The 12,672-nt window shown below is 58.5% G+C and overlaps 1 pseudogene; it reads right to left on the reverse strand.

The window, feature by feature from the left end:
- Nucleotides 1–1,834: 1,834 nt before the first annotated feature.
- LOC125181529 (butyrophilin subfamily 1 member A1-like) lies at nucleotides 1,835–8,199 on the reverse strand (annotated as a pseudogene).
- Between the last annotated feature and the right edge of the window lie 4,473 nt (nucleotides 8,200–12,672).

The following is a 12,672-nucleotide window of genomic DNA, read 5'->3' on the forward strand; positions in this document are numbered from 1 at the left end:
GGCCACACCAGCGCAGAGTAGAGTGGGACAATCACTTCCCTCGACTGACTATCAATGCCGTGCCTGATGCACCCCAGGATACGGTTGGCCCTCCTGGCTGCCAGGGCACACTGCTGGCTCATGTTCAGCTTGCTGTCAACCACAACCCCCAGATCCCTCTCTGCAGGGCTGCTCTCCAGCATCTCGTCACCCAGTCTGTACGTATAGCCAGGGTTGCCCCACCCCAGGTGCAGGACCCGGCAGTTGCTCTTGTTAAATTTCATGTGGTTGGTGATGGGCTGGTTCTCACTCCTCGCTCTCCCAGCTGATGTTGTGCAGCAGTTTTTTCCACATTTCTTAAATATGCTCTCACAGAGGCACAAATAACATTGCTTAGTGGCTCAGCTCTGGGCAGCAGTGTGTCCTTTTGGAGCGAGCTGGCCCTTATCTAATATGGGGCAGTTTCTGGATACTTCTCACAGTAGCAACCCCCTGCTACCAAAATCTTGCCACATAAACCTACTACATCATGAAATCTCTATAATTTAATTTTAAATATACTGAGGAATCCGGAGAGGTCCCAGTGACTGGAAGCTGCCAAACGTTGCCCCAGTTTCCAAGAAGGGCAGCAAAGAAGACCCTGGGAATTACAGGCCTGTCAGTCTCATGGCAGTGCCTGCTAAAGTTAGGGAGATTGCTCTGGGAGTGAGTGAAAAACACCTGAGGGACAATGCGGCCACTGGTCACAGGACACATGGGTTTGTGAGGGGAAGCTCGTGTTCAACAAACCTGATTTCCTTTTTTTCATAAGGTCAGTCTCCCATTTGAGCGAGGGAGCCAGTTGAGGTGATCGTTTTGGATTTCAGTAAAGATTATGACATGTTTTCTGACCGTATCCATCTGGACCAAATGTCCATCACAGAGCCAGACAAATGCACAATACGATGGCTGAACAATTGGCTCTGAGGGATTCTGGTAAAAGGGGCTACATCAGGCTGGCGGCCAGTCATGAGTGGGGCTCTGCAGGGCTCCGTTTTGGGGTCAGGTCTCTTCAGTGGTCCCATAAATGACCTGGATGCGGGACTTCAGAGAAACCTGAGTGAGTTTGTGTCTGACACAGAACGGGGAGGAGCTGCTGACTCCCTTGAGGCTGGAGAGGCCTTGCAGGGGGATCTGGCCAAAGGGGAGAGCTGGGCAGCCACCGCCTGCAGGAAGTTTAACAAGAGCAAGTGCGGGGCCTTGTCCCTGGGCAGGGGCAGCCCCGGCTGTACGTACAGCGTGGGGGGCAAGAGGCTGGAGAGCAGCCCCCAGAACGGGAGCTGGGGGTTGTGGCCGATGGCAAGTTGGGTGTGAGCCAGCAGCGGGCCCTGGCAGCCCAAAGGGCCAAGCATGCCCTGAGGTGCCTCAGGCACGGCACTGCTGGCCGGCCGAGGGAAGGGATCGTCCCGCTCTGCTGGGCCTGCTGCGGCCTCGCCTCGAGCACTGCGTGCAGCTGTGGGCACCACAGCATATGAAGGGTGAGAAACTGTGCGAGAGCCTCCAAGGGAGGGCTACGAGGACGGCGAAGGCTCTGCAGGGCAAGGCGTGTGAGGAGCGGCTGAAGGCGCTTGGCTTGTTGAGCCCAGAGCAGAGGAGACACAGGGGAGGCCTCGCGATGGCCCACAGCTTCCTGATGAGGGGAGCGGAGGGGCAGGCGCCGGTCTCTGCTCTCTGGGGCCAGCGACAGGGCCCGAGGGAACAGCATGGAGCTGCCACAGGGGAGGCTCAGGAACCAAGGAGACGGTCTGCTGCAAGACGCCTTCCCAGGCAGCAAAGCCTGAGGACAGAAAGCACCCAGGAACTGCCACTGCCAGACTCCATCTTCCTGTACAAAACTTTATTTGCCACAGGCCTGCTGCTACTGTGCCTTGATGTCCTCCAAATGAGGGAACAAAGAGCCCCCACAGGCTGCTCATGCTCAGCACCAGGCACATAGCAAAGATCAACCCCAAACTAGGAGGCAAAGGTGGCCTGCAATGGCCGGCAGCACACGGTGAACACATCCCTTGCACTGGGGTCTGCAAGTAGTGCAAGCAGAGGGGAGAGGAGCGTGGAGAGCTGCTGCAGCCCCTGTGCTGCCCGCGGGGACTCAGAGGCAGGGTGAGACCTGCGGGTGCCAGCAGGGCTTGTGCCCCAGCACAGGAGCCCCGTGCAGGGCAGAGCCCAGGGTCTGCAAGGGGCCTGGCCCCTGCTTGCAGCATCCCAGCCCTCCTCCAGCAGCAGGGAGGAACACAGGGCAGCCCCTGGCCCCGGTGCTGTGGGGCCCCTGCCCCCTGTGCTGCTGCTGCAGGACCAAGGAGAGGTGATGCAGGAGTGTCTGGAAAAGAGCAGGAGCCCATCAGAGCTGGGGACAGGGTCTACAAGGTGCTGTCCCTCAGGCACAGCTGAATTGCCCGTGTCTCCAGACGGAACCAGGGGCGGATGCTCTCCGCATTGAAGGAGGCTGCTGTGAAAGTGAAGATCTCCACCCCATTGTCAGCGTTGATAAAAGACACCTGCCCCTGGGTACAGTCGAGACAGACCCAGATCCTTGTGGGGACAGGGGACAGGGACAAAGGGGGTGCGAGGAGATGTGAGAGCCATGAGTTGCCCCTCATTGTACTGCACAGCCCAGATCCCTTCTTCAGGGCTCACGTCGATCCACTTCTTCCTCTTCACAGATGCCCTGGCCACCCCCACAGCCCACCACAAATACTTTCCCCTCTTCCGCTCCACCTCCACCAACCAGCAGTGCCTCCCCTCTCTGAACTCCTCACGGCCCAGCACGCAGCAACAAGTGTCAAATCTCTCCGAGGTGTCAGACACCTGCTGCTTTTGAGTTTCCCATCTCACACTGCTGTTGTCCTGAGACAGGACAAGCTGGGGATGAGCAGTGTCCGCATCCAAGGTCACCTTCACTGCAGGGACAGAAGGAGCCAGGCCATCAGGGGCAGAGCTCAGCCCTGGGCAGGCTTTCCCCAGCTCGGGGCCAGGAGCTGCCCCACAGGGCAGGAGATGGGGCACCTCTTGGCTCCTGAACATGCCCCAGCAAGGGCAGGAGAAGCACCGCAGAGGGCAACCCAATACACACTTACCTCTATTTTGAGGCAGCAGACCCCTTCTCCATGCTGGAAGGAGAGGGGAGAGCTGGTCACCGTCCACGGCCGGTGCCCAGTGGGTATGGGCAGGGTGAGGGCCCAGCCCTGGGCTGCTCTGTCGCAGCTGCCCACCCTCCCCTGCACATCGCTTTGGTGCTTCCCTGGGGCCCAAGCACGGGGACACTCACCCAGCTCTGCAGATTGTTCCTCTGAAAATGAAAGCAAAAGTAATGCATGATCAGAGGGGAGAGTTGCTCAGCCCATGGTAGACCCTGAACACATCCCATGACTGGGAAAATACTGCCTTGCTCCGAGGTGGGACCAGACAAATAGCCATTGTGGCCCAGCTTTGTACAATGCTCTTGTAAGTGGAACAGTAAGGACAGACACTTGTGCAACTTTGATCTTTCTGCCACCAAAGCCACTAAGGAAGTGAAGAACGGATTGTTGGAGGACGTCCCTGTCCCAGAAGCATCAGTGCAGTGCGTGGCTTCCACACATCTCGCTCCCCATCCCCACCTTGATCCCCGTTCCTTTCAGCCATCCCGGCCGTGTCCCGTGCCCACGGCAGCCCCAGCCCCAGCACTCCCCACTCCCCTGTCAGGCTCCGGCTGCTCCTCCAGCACCCCCGAGCCACCAGCACACAAGACCCCACAGCCCACCCACCCCAATCCCTCCCGCAGGGGTGCCACTGCTGGGGAGCTGGGGACAGGGACTGCAAAGACTCACCCAGCTCTCGGCTCTGTACCGCTGAAAAACAAAGGCGGAGGAACAGGAGGTCAGCAGAGCAGCTTGGTTGCTCGGTGGGAACATCTGCAGGGGCTCTGGGCCTTCCCACCAGCCCCACGCTGCACCCATGCTCCCTGGCCTCCCACCCAAGGCCCCTTGCCTTCTCCCCTGCCTTCGTTGCCCAAGGCAGAGGCCCAAGAGGATCCTAAGGCCTTTGGGATCCCCAGGAGAACATTCCCTTCCTCCTCCTACGCACCTCCCTGGGCCAGGGCTCAGCCCCGCTCCAGACCCACGCGGGTCCCTGCAGAACACCTCCCTCCGCTCCATCCCTGTGCTGCCAGCTTACCTTTCTTTCGAAAGAGATAAACACCGAGGCCAATGGACAGAGCCAAAAGCACGAGGACCAGAGCCAGAGCCACCATCCAGGGCTGGGCGTTGTGGAAGAAGGGAGCTGAGAAAAGGCACAAGGAAAAGGGCTGCATTTCCATGCCCCTGGGTGGAAAAGCAAGACCCAGACTTCTCGCCACTCAGGACAAGTGGAGGGGCCAGGAACACGTCTCCCTGGCTGCGCTATTTGTACCTGCGATGTGCAGGGATGATTCCCACTCCTGCTGGAGGCGGCTGCTCCTGACCACGCAGGACAAGGGCCCCTCCACGCTCCCGGTCACGATGACGCTGCCTTCGATTTCAAAGAGCCCCTCCTGGTCCTGGGAATATGTCTGGGAGACCGAGGGCAGATGCTGCCCGCGAGCATCCCTCCACAGCAGCTGCAGCAGCGGGTACCAGCCGGCCGATCGACACAGCACGCGGACGCCTCCGGCCTCGTAGCCCCCGAGGGAGAGGTGGGAGTCAACGCCTGTGGCTGGGGGAAGAGCGCGTGTCTGGGGCTTGACTTGGGGAGGGATTCAGTTCCAAGGCAAAGACCCCATCTGCTCCCATGCCAGACACAGCCCAGCCCAGCCACGGCCCCAGAGACTCAGGGACCGGGTGCTCCATGCACCCACCCTCACCCCAAAGCACCCCGACTGGTTCCGGACCCAGACGGAAGGGCTGCACAATGCCAATGGCCCCAAATTGCCCAGAAAATCCAGGTGCCGAACTCCAGGACCTGCTGGCAGCAGCTCTGCACCAAGTCTTGCTACTTCAAGAAGCCCCAGGACTTCCAGAGAGCGTCTCAGGTCTCCCCCAGCACACAAAGCAAAAGTAAAGCAGACGTCCGGCTGCCCAGAGGACTCTTTGGTTCTCCCTGTGTGGTGTTTGGTCCCATTGCTGACAGCTGAAGGAGCTGCTCAGCAGCCTGTGCCCAGCGTCCTCACAATATTATGATTATTGTCTTCTAGGACACCAGGGAAAACTGACAAAAATATCCATGGAGCTCTCTCCCTAAACATTACTTCCACATCCATGGGCATGCTCCATGCTGTGAAAGAGCTGAAACATTAAAAGGAGACGTAAACTCTCCCCTGGAAGCATCACCCCAGCCACTAACCTGACACCTCCAGCTCCACAATGGCTTCGTTATAAGAATCTTCCACAGTGCAGATATACTGGCCATCATCAGAGGGTCTCAGCCCCGTGATTCTCAAGTCCAGGCTTCCGGCAGAGACCATCTCTGGCCAACTCTGTCCTCCCGACATATGCCCCCATCAGCTCCCCGTACAGGTCCTCTCCATTGTGGTAGTGGTGCACTGTCTCAGATAAGCTGTGCCGAATCCACCTGACCTCCAAGGTGTGAGCATCCCGTTGAGGGGACAAGTGGCAGGGCAGCACAACATCCTGCCCCACGGTGGCAGTGACAGCGTGGCCTGGTCCCACCACTCTGAGCTGGGCTGGGCAATGGAGAAGGGCACAGAGAGGAGGTGAGATTTTGCCATGTCAAATTTATGGGCAGTGAGTGACAAAGGGCGAGCTGTGCATGAGTTGGTGCGTGCTGTTTCTCCCGTGTCCCATGGGAAACCACTGGGGAAACAGGAGAGGAAGAGGGAGGACGTGCAGGAGAAGGAGGTGTGCTGGGAGTGGGAGCCCTCTCTGCAGCATTTGGGCAGGTGAAGAAGAGCCAGAAAGGGCAGCCAAGGCAGCGCCCCTATGGCTTGAAGGAACCAAAGGGAAAATGAAACCCATTGGGGGCTGAGCTGAGGGCTCAGGTCCCCCTGCCCCACGGCCACTCCCCTGCCCCACAGCACCACGTCTGCCAGGCCTTGAGGGGAGTGCCCCCAGCAGCCCCACAGGATCTTACCTGAGCCCAGCCGGAGGAGGAGGAAAGTGACAAGGGAAGTCAGCAGGCCCTTGGCATGGCCGGTGCGGTTGGAGCGGCCACAGTCCCTGGGGAGCCCCATCTGAGACAGAGGTCCCCCAGGGGGCAGGCAGCCCCCCAGGGCTTCTTTTCCAAGGGAGCCCCACAGAGATAGAGAGGTCCCTCACAGCACCCAGCAGAGCTGCAGAAAGCACAAGGCTACACCCAACGTCTCCAACCTTTGCCCACTTCCTGGTTGAAATAACCCTCTGGGAAGAGCTCTGCCCCTGGGGCAATGAGGACAATTGTCTGGGGAGCTCTGCAGGGCTGGCACCACCATCCCATCGCAGCTTGGTGCCCAGCCCATGGCTTTCACCCAGCACAAGGTGCTTGTCCCCAGCAGGTGCCTCTCCAGACCCCCAGGGAAAGCCACTCTCTAGGCTCATTCATCTCCACCCATCTAAGGAGGAATCAAACAGGGAGCATTGGGACAATGCGGAGGTGCATAATGTCATCTCGAGACCTCTCCAAATTCTATCTTAGGGGTCTTTGGTCTTGGAATTTAAGCTGTCAAACATTGCCCCAGTTTCCAAGAAGGATTAACAAAGAAGACCCTGGGAATTACACCCTATCAGTGAACCCTATCTGTGCCCTGACTGTGGGATGAGCTTCACCATTCCCTCAGCCTTCCTCCTCTGCCAGAAAAGCCACGTGGGGCCCAGTCCCCATGTCTGCTCGGACTGTGGGAAAGCCTTTTGGGAGACCATGACCCTCTGCAGGCACCAGCGCAACCACACGGGTGGGAAGCCCTACCACTGCTCGTACTGGGAGAAAAGCTTTCGGGCCAGCTCCACCCTCATCATCCACCAGAGGAACCACACCGGGAGATGGGGTGTCTTTGGGTCTCCACCCCCATGACATCGCAGCTCCTCTATGTCCCATCCATCCTAGAACTTGCGTTTCGCTGCTGCCCGTGCCTTCAACTCCAAGCATAACTTTTACTGTTCCTCCCAAACAACCCTCTGAAGATGATTTATGTGAATTGAGGAGGACCATGCATGCAGCTGTTGGTCATGGCACAGCTTCTCATAGTGCTTAGGGAAAGTGGTGGTCAGTCAGTCCCCAGTCCCGGGATGGCTTTGAGGATGGTGGGAGCCCAGTGGGATGGAGGACGACTGGGTTAGGGGGTGGTAGGACAGCAGCGGGATGGAGGATGATGAGGTTTGGGGATGGTGGGAGCCCAGCGAAATGGAGGATGATGGGGTTCTGGAGATGGTGGGACCCCACTGGGATGGAGGTGGATGGGGTTTGTGGTGGTGGATCTCCACTGGAATGGAAGACAATGGAATTTTGGGAGATGGGACTGTTCTGGGAGGAAGGAGCATGGGGTTTGGGGATGGTGGGATCTCGGTGGGATCTCAGTGGGATAAAGGATGAGGGGTTTTTGGGATGGTGAGACCTGACGTGGCTGGAGATGGATGTTGGTGTTTGGAGACGGCTCAGCTTGGCTCATGCCTTGAGAACCAGATGGAGGAGAGCATCTGTGTCTCCTGATTGTGTAGCTGGGTTCCAATGAGTGAGAAAGGGCGAGCTGCGCGTGAGTTGGTGCATCCTGCATCCCCCGTGTCCCCTGGGAAAGCACTGGGGAAATGGGAGAGGGAGAGGGAGGACGTGCAGGAGAAGGAGGTGTGCTGGGAGTGGGAGCCCTCACTGCAGCATTTGGGCAGGTGAAGAAGAGCCAGAAAGGGCAGCCGAGGCAGCACCCGTACTGCATGAAATAGACAAAGTGAAAGTGAAACCCAGCTGGGGCCGAGTTGTGGGCTCGGGTTCCCCCGGTCCCACAGCCACTCCCCTGCCCTATGGCAGCACGTCTGCCAGGCCCAGGGGGTAGAGCCCCCAGCAGCTCTGCAGGATCCTACCTGAGCCCAGCTGGAGGAGGAGCAGAGTGACGAGGAAAGTCAGGAGGCCCCTGGCATGGCCGGTGAGGCTGGGGCCTCCGCAGCCCCAGCGGAGCCCCATCTGAGAGAGACGTCTCCCAGAGCGCAAGCAGACCCCAGGGGTTTTTCTCGAAGGGAGCCCCACTGAGAGAGAGGTCCCTCACAACACCCAGCAGAGCTGCAGAAAGAACAAGGCTATGCCCAACTTCCCCAACCTTTGCCCACTTCCTGGCTGCAATAACCCTCTGGGAGGAGCTCTGCCCCTGGGGCAATGTCTGTTGATCTCTGCAGGGCTGGCACCGCCATCCCATCACTGCTGGGTGCCCAGTCCAGGGCCTTCAGCAAGCACGAGGGGCTTGTCACCAGCAGGGTCCTCTCCAGACCTCCAGGGAAAGCCACTGTCTGAGCTCGTTCATCTCCACCCATCTAAGGAGGAATCAGTGAGCAATGGGACAATGTAGAGAGATGGTAGTGAAGAGCTGAGCGGGATTGGAGGCTGCAGGGAATGGGGCACAGCTGGGTGCCAAGCCTGGAGCTGCCACCCTTTGACCAGGGTGCTGAAGGCAATGTGCCAGCCTTGGTCACTGCTCCAGTAAAGCAGCTGTGGCAGAAGGTTGTCTCAGATGGGCAGGGACCTTCTTCTAGAGCTTAGGTGGATAAGGAAAGTTTCTGTTTGCTGGAAGTGAGGTCAGGCCATGTGGAAGGACTACAGAGCTACTGTTTGCTTTTGTAGGGAGAAAATTCGTATGGCCAAAGTTCAATTTGAGTTGAAGCTGAACAGTACTGTGAGGGGCAATAAAATGGATTTTTTTTTAAACTATCTTAACAGCAAAAGTAGGATGAGAGAAAGCACTGGTCTGCTACTGGATGGGGATGCCCAAACAGGGTCATCGACTTCACAGAGCTGTTTAATGCTTTCTTTGCCTTTGTCTTCAACAATGATGCTGGGCTGTGGGACCCCAGATGTCCTGAACTGTAGGACAGTGACTGCAGGAATGATGAACTCCCAACAAACCCCGAATTTGTGTGAGATTTGCTGCTCCAGATGGATGCATACAAGACTATAGGGCCTGATGGGATTCATCCCAGAGTACTAAGAGAACTGGCTGCTGTCATCATGTGTGCTGGTTTTACTGAGGTGGGCAGCTGAGCTTCAGTACAACCGCTCTCTCACTCCCCCTCCTCAAAGGGAAAAGGGGAGAAAATGCAATGAAAAGTTCTCAAGGTTTGAAATAAGGACCAGGAGATCACACAATAATTATCATCATGGGCAAACTGACTAATCATAGGAAGATTAAAGGAATTTACTAGCTATTACTAAGAAGCCAGAAAAGTGAGAAACAGAGAAAACAAACCAGAGTTATTTCTCCTCATCCACCCCCACCCTCTTCCACCTCCTCTCCCCAAGCGGCGCAGGGGAACGGGACAATGGGGTTTGCAGTCAGTCTATAGCACTTCGTCTCTGCTGCTCCTTCACGGTCACTCTCTTCCCCTGCTCCAGTGTGGGGTCATAGAATCATAGAATATCCCGAGTTGGAAGGGACCCACAAGGATCAATGAGTCCAACTGCTGGCACCACACAGGTCTACCCAAAAATTCAGACCATATGAATAAGAGCACAGTCCAAATGCTTCCTTGGGGACATGGTCAAGGGTGACAAGGACTCTGCTCACTCTTCTTCTCCTCCCAGCAGGTTACACTCCCCTCCCTGGAGACAACTACCCCGCAGGTAACGGTGTCCCCATCCCCGTCCCCATTGGCGAGGGCCGAATCACCCCATCTCTCTCCCTGTGTGTGTCCCCCTTCCCCAGGCAGCATCTGAAGACCCCCAGACGGACACCTCCTGGCACCTGTGGCTCCCGGATGGCCCCATCTCAGACCCGATGCCACGGTGCTGAGAATAAAGATGCTCCACAAGCCCTGCTGGCGTCTCTGCAGCATTCTGGGGACAGGGCAGAGGCTCATGGGGCTCCTACGGTGTCCCACCAAGTGGAGCGGGTGGGTGGGGGACATGGCATGGGACCCCAAAGGGCCAAGCGTGCCCTGGGGTGCCTCAGGCACGGCACTGCTGGCCGGCCGAGGGAAGGGATTGTCCCGCTCTGCTTGGCCTGCTGCGGCCTCACCTCAAGCACTGTGTGCAGCTGTGGCACCACAGCATACGAAGGGTGTGAAACTGTGCGAGAGCCTCCACGGGAGGGCCATGAGGATGGCGAAGGCTCTGCAGGGCAAGGCGTGTGAGGAGCGGCTGAAGGCGCTTGGCTTGTTGAGCCCAGAGCAGAGGAGACGCAGGGGAGGCCTCAGGTGGCCCACAGCTTCCTGATGAGGGGAGTGGAGGGGCAGGCACCGGTCTCTGCTCTCTGGGGCCAGCGACAGGGCCCAAGGTAACGGCAGGGAGCTGCCACCAGAGACACTCAGGCCGGCTGTTTGGAAGTGGTTTATTCCCCGAGAGGGTGGTCGGGCACTGCAACAGGCTCCCGAGGGATGTAGCCACGGCCCTGAGCCTGCTGCAGCTCAAGGAGTGTTTGGAGAAGGCTCTTAGGGAAAGGGTCTGATTTTTGGGTGATCCTTTGTGGAGCCTGGAGATGGACTCGATGGTCCCATTGGGTCCCTACCAACTCAGGCTATTCTGTCATTCTGTGATCTTGGGCTGAAGGCTGAGGAGACCTGCTCCCTCTGCTTGGAGGACTTCCAAGAGCCAGAGATGCACCCGTGTGGGCACAGCCTTTGCAGAGTCTGTGTGATGGGAGGCTGGAAGCTCTTTGGGTGCCCCCAGGGCAGGGCAATGACCCAGCTGGGACAAGTGGGTGCCAGCTGGGGAATCGGGGGCAGCTGGAGTTTAGGTTCCTCCTAGCTCCGACTCCCAGGACCAACACCAAGGAGACGGTCTGCTGCAAGACGCCTTCCCAGGCAGCAAAGCCTCAGGACAGAAAGCACCCAGGAAATGCCACTGCCAGACTCCATCTTCATGTACAAAACTTTATTTGCCACAGTCCTGCTGCTGCTTTGTGTTGCATGGATGGGCTCCAAAGGAAGGAACAAAGAGCCCCCACATGCTGCTCATGCTCAGCACCAGGCACAGAGCAAAGATCAGCCCCAAACTAGGAGGCAAAGGTGGCCTGCAATGGCTGGCAGCACACGGTGACCACATCCCTTGCACTGGGGTCTGCTGGGGGGGAGGGGCTTTGCCCTTGGGGACCACGGGGAATGTTTGGGGGGGCTCTGCTCTATGGCACCCTGGGGGGAGTTTGGGGGGGCTCTGCTCTATAGGACCCTGTGGAGAACTGGGGGGGGGCTTTGCTCTATGGGGCCATGGGGATGTCTGGGGGGGGCTCAATATCATGGGGCCCTAGGGATAAGTTTTGGGGGGCTCTGCTCTATGGGACCCCTGGGGAAGGGCTGGGGTAGGCTCTGCTTCGTGGGACCCTGGGGGTAGTTTGTGGGGGCTCTGCTCTATGGGGCCGTGAGAAGGAGTTTGGGTGGGGGGTTTGCTTTATGAGGCCGTGGGGAGGTTTGGGCTTGCTCAGCATCATGGGACCCTAGGGATAGTTTGGGGGGGGTTCTGCACTGTGGTAGTCTGAGAGGGGGTTGGGGGGAGGTCTGCTGTATGGGACTGTGGGGTTGTTTGTGAGGGGCTTTGCCCTTGGGGACCATGGTGGATGTTTGGGGGGGGCTCTGCTCTGTGGGACCCTGGGGATGGTGAGGAGAGGGCTCTGCTCTATGGGACTTTGGGGATGCTTTGGGGGGACTCAGCTCTATGGGACCCTGGGGATTTGGGGGGCTCTGCTCTGCATGGAGGTGGACGGAGGCACAGAGATGGCATTCCTGCCCCTCTCCCCTCAGCCTCATTCCTGATGCACATGGCCAGCTCCTGCCCGCTGGTGGCCAATGGCTCCGTGATGGGCTTCGACTTCACCCTGGCCTTCAAAAAGAACCAGCTGGTGTGCTACGACTCCGACACTCAGCGCTTCGTCGCCTGCGACTGGGGGCTGCTGCGGCTGCAGGCCACCCACCTCGCCGCCCACCTCAACAACGACAGCACCTGGGTGCAGCGTGTTGAGGCCTGGCGCCAGGCCTGCAGCGACCTGGCGCTGTGCTACTGGGACTGGACGGCGCTGCGGCACAGTGAGCCCCCGGGGGGGCTTGGCGTGGGGCCGTGGTGTGGAAACGCTGTAGGAGAATATTGCCTGGGGAGTTGCGTGGGAGTGTTGCAGAGCATGTTGCATGGGGGCATTGCACGGGGCTGTTGCAGGGCATATTCCATGGGGGCTTTGCATGGGGATAGCAGAGGAGTGTTGCAAAGGGCATTGCATGGACGTATTGCCCCATCTCAGACCCGATGCCGCGGTGCTGAGAATAAAGATGCTCAACAAGCCCTGCTGGCGTCTCTGCAGCATTCTGGGGACAGGGCAGAGGCTCATGGGGCTCCTACGGTGTCCCACCAAGTGGAGAGGGTGCGTGGGGGACATGACATGGGACCCCAAAGGGCCAAGTGTGCCCTGGGGTGCCTCAGGCATGGCACTGCTGGCCGGCCGAGGGAAGGGATCGTCCTGCTCTGCTCGGCCTGCTGTGAGCACTCGAGCACTGCGTGCAGCTGTGGGCACCACAGCAGACGAAGGGCGTGAAACTGTGCGAGAGCCTCCAAGGGAGGGCCACAAGGATGGCAAAGGCTCTGAAGGGC

Source organism: Anser cygnoides, chromosome 35 (assembly GCF_040182565.1).
Source record: "Anser cygnoides isolate HZ-2024a breed goose chromosome 35, Taihu_goose_T2T_genome, whole genome shotgun sequence".
In the NCBI taxonomy this organism is placed as follows: domain Eukaryota; kingdom Metazoa; phylum Chordata; class Aves; order Anseriformes; family Anatidae; genus Anser; species Anser cygnoides.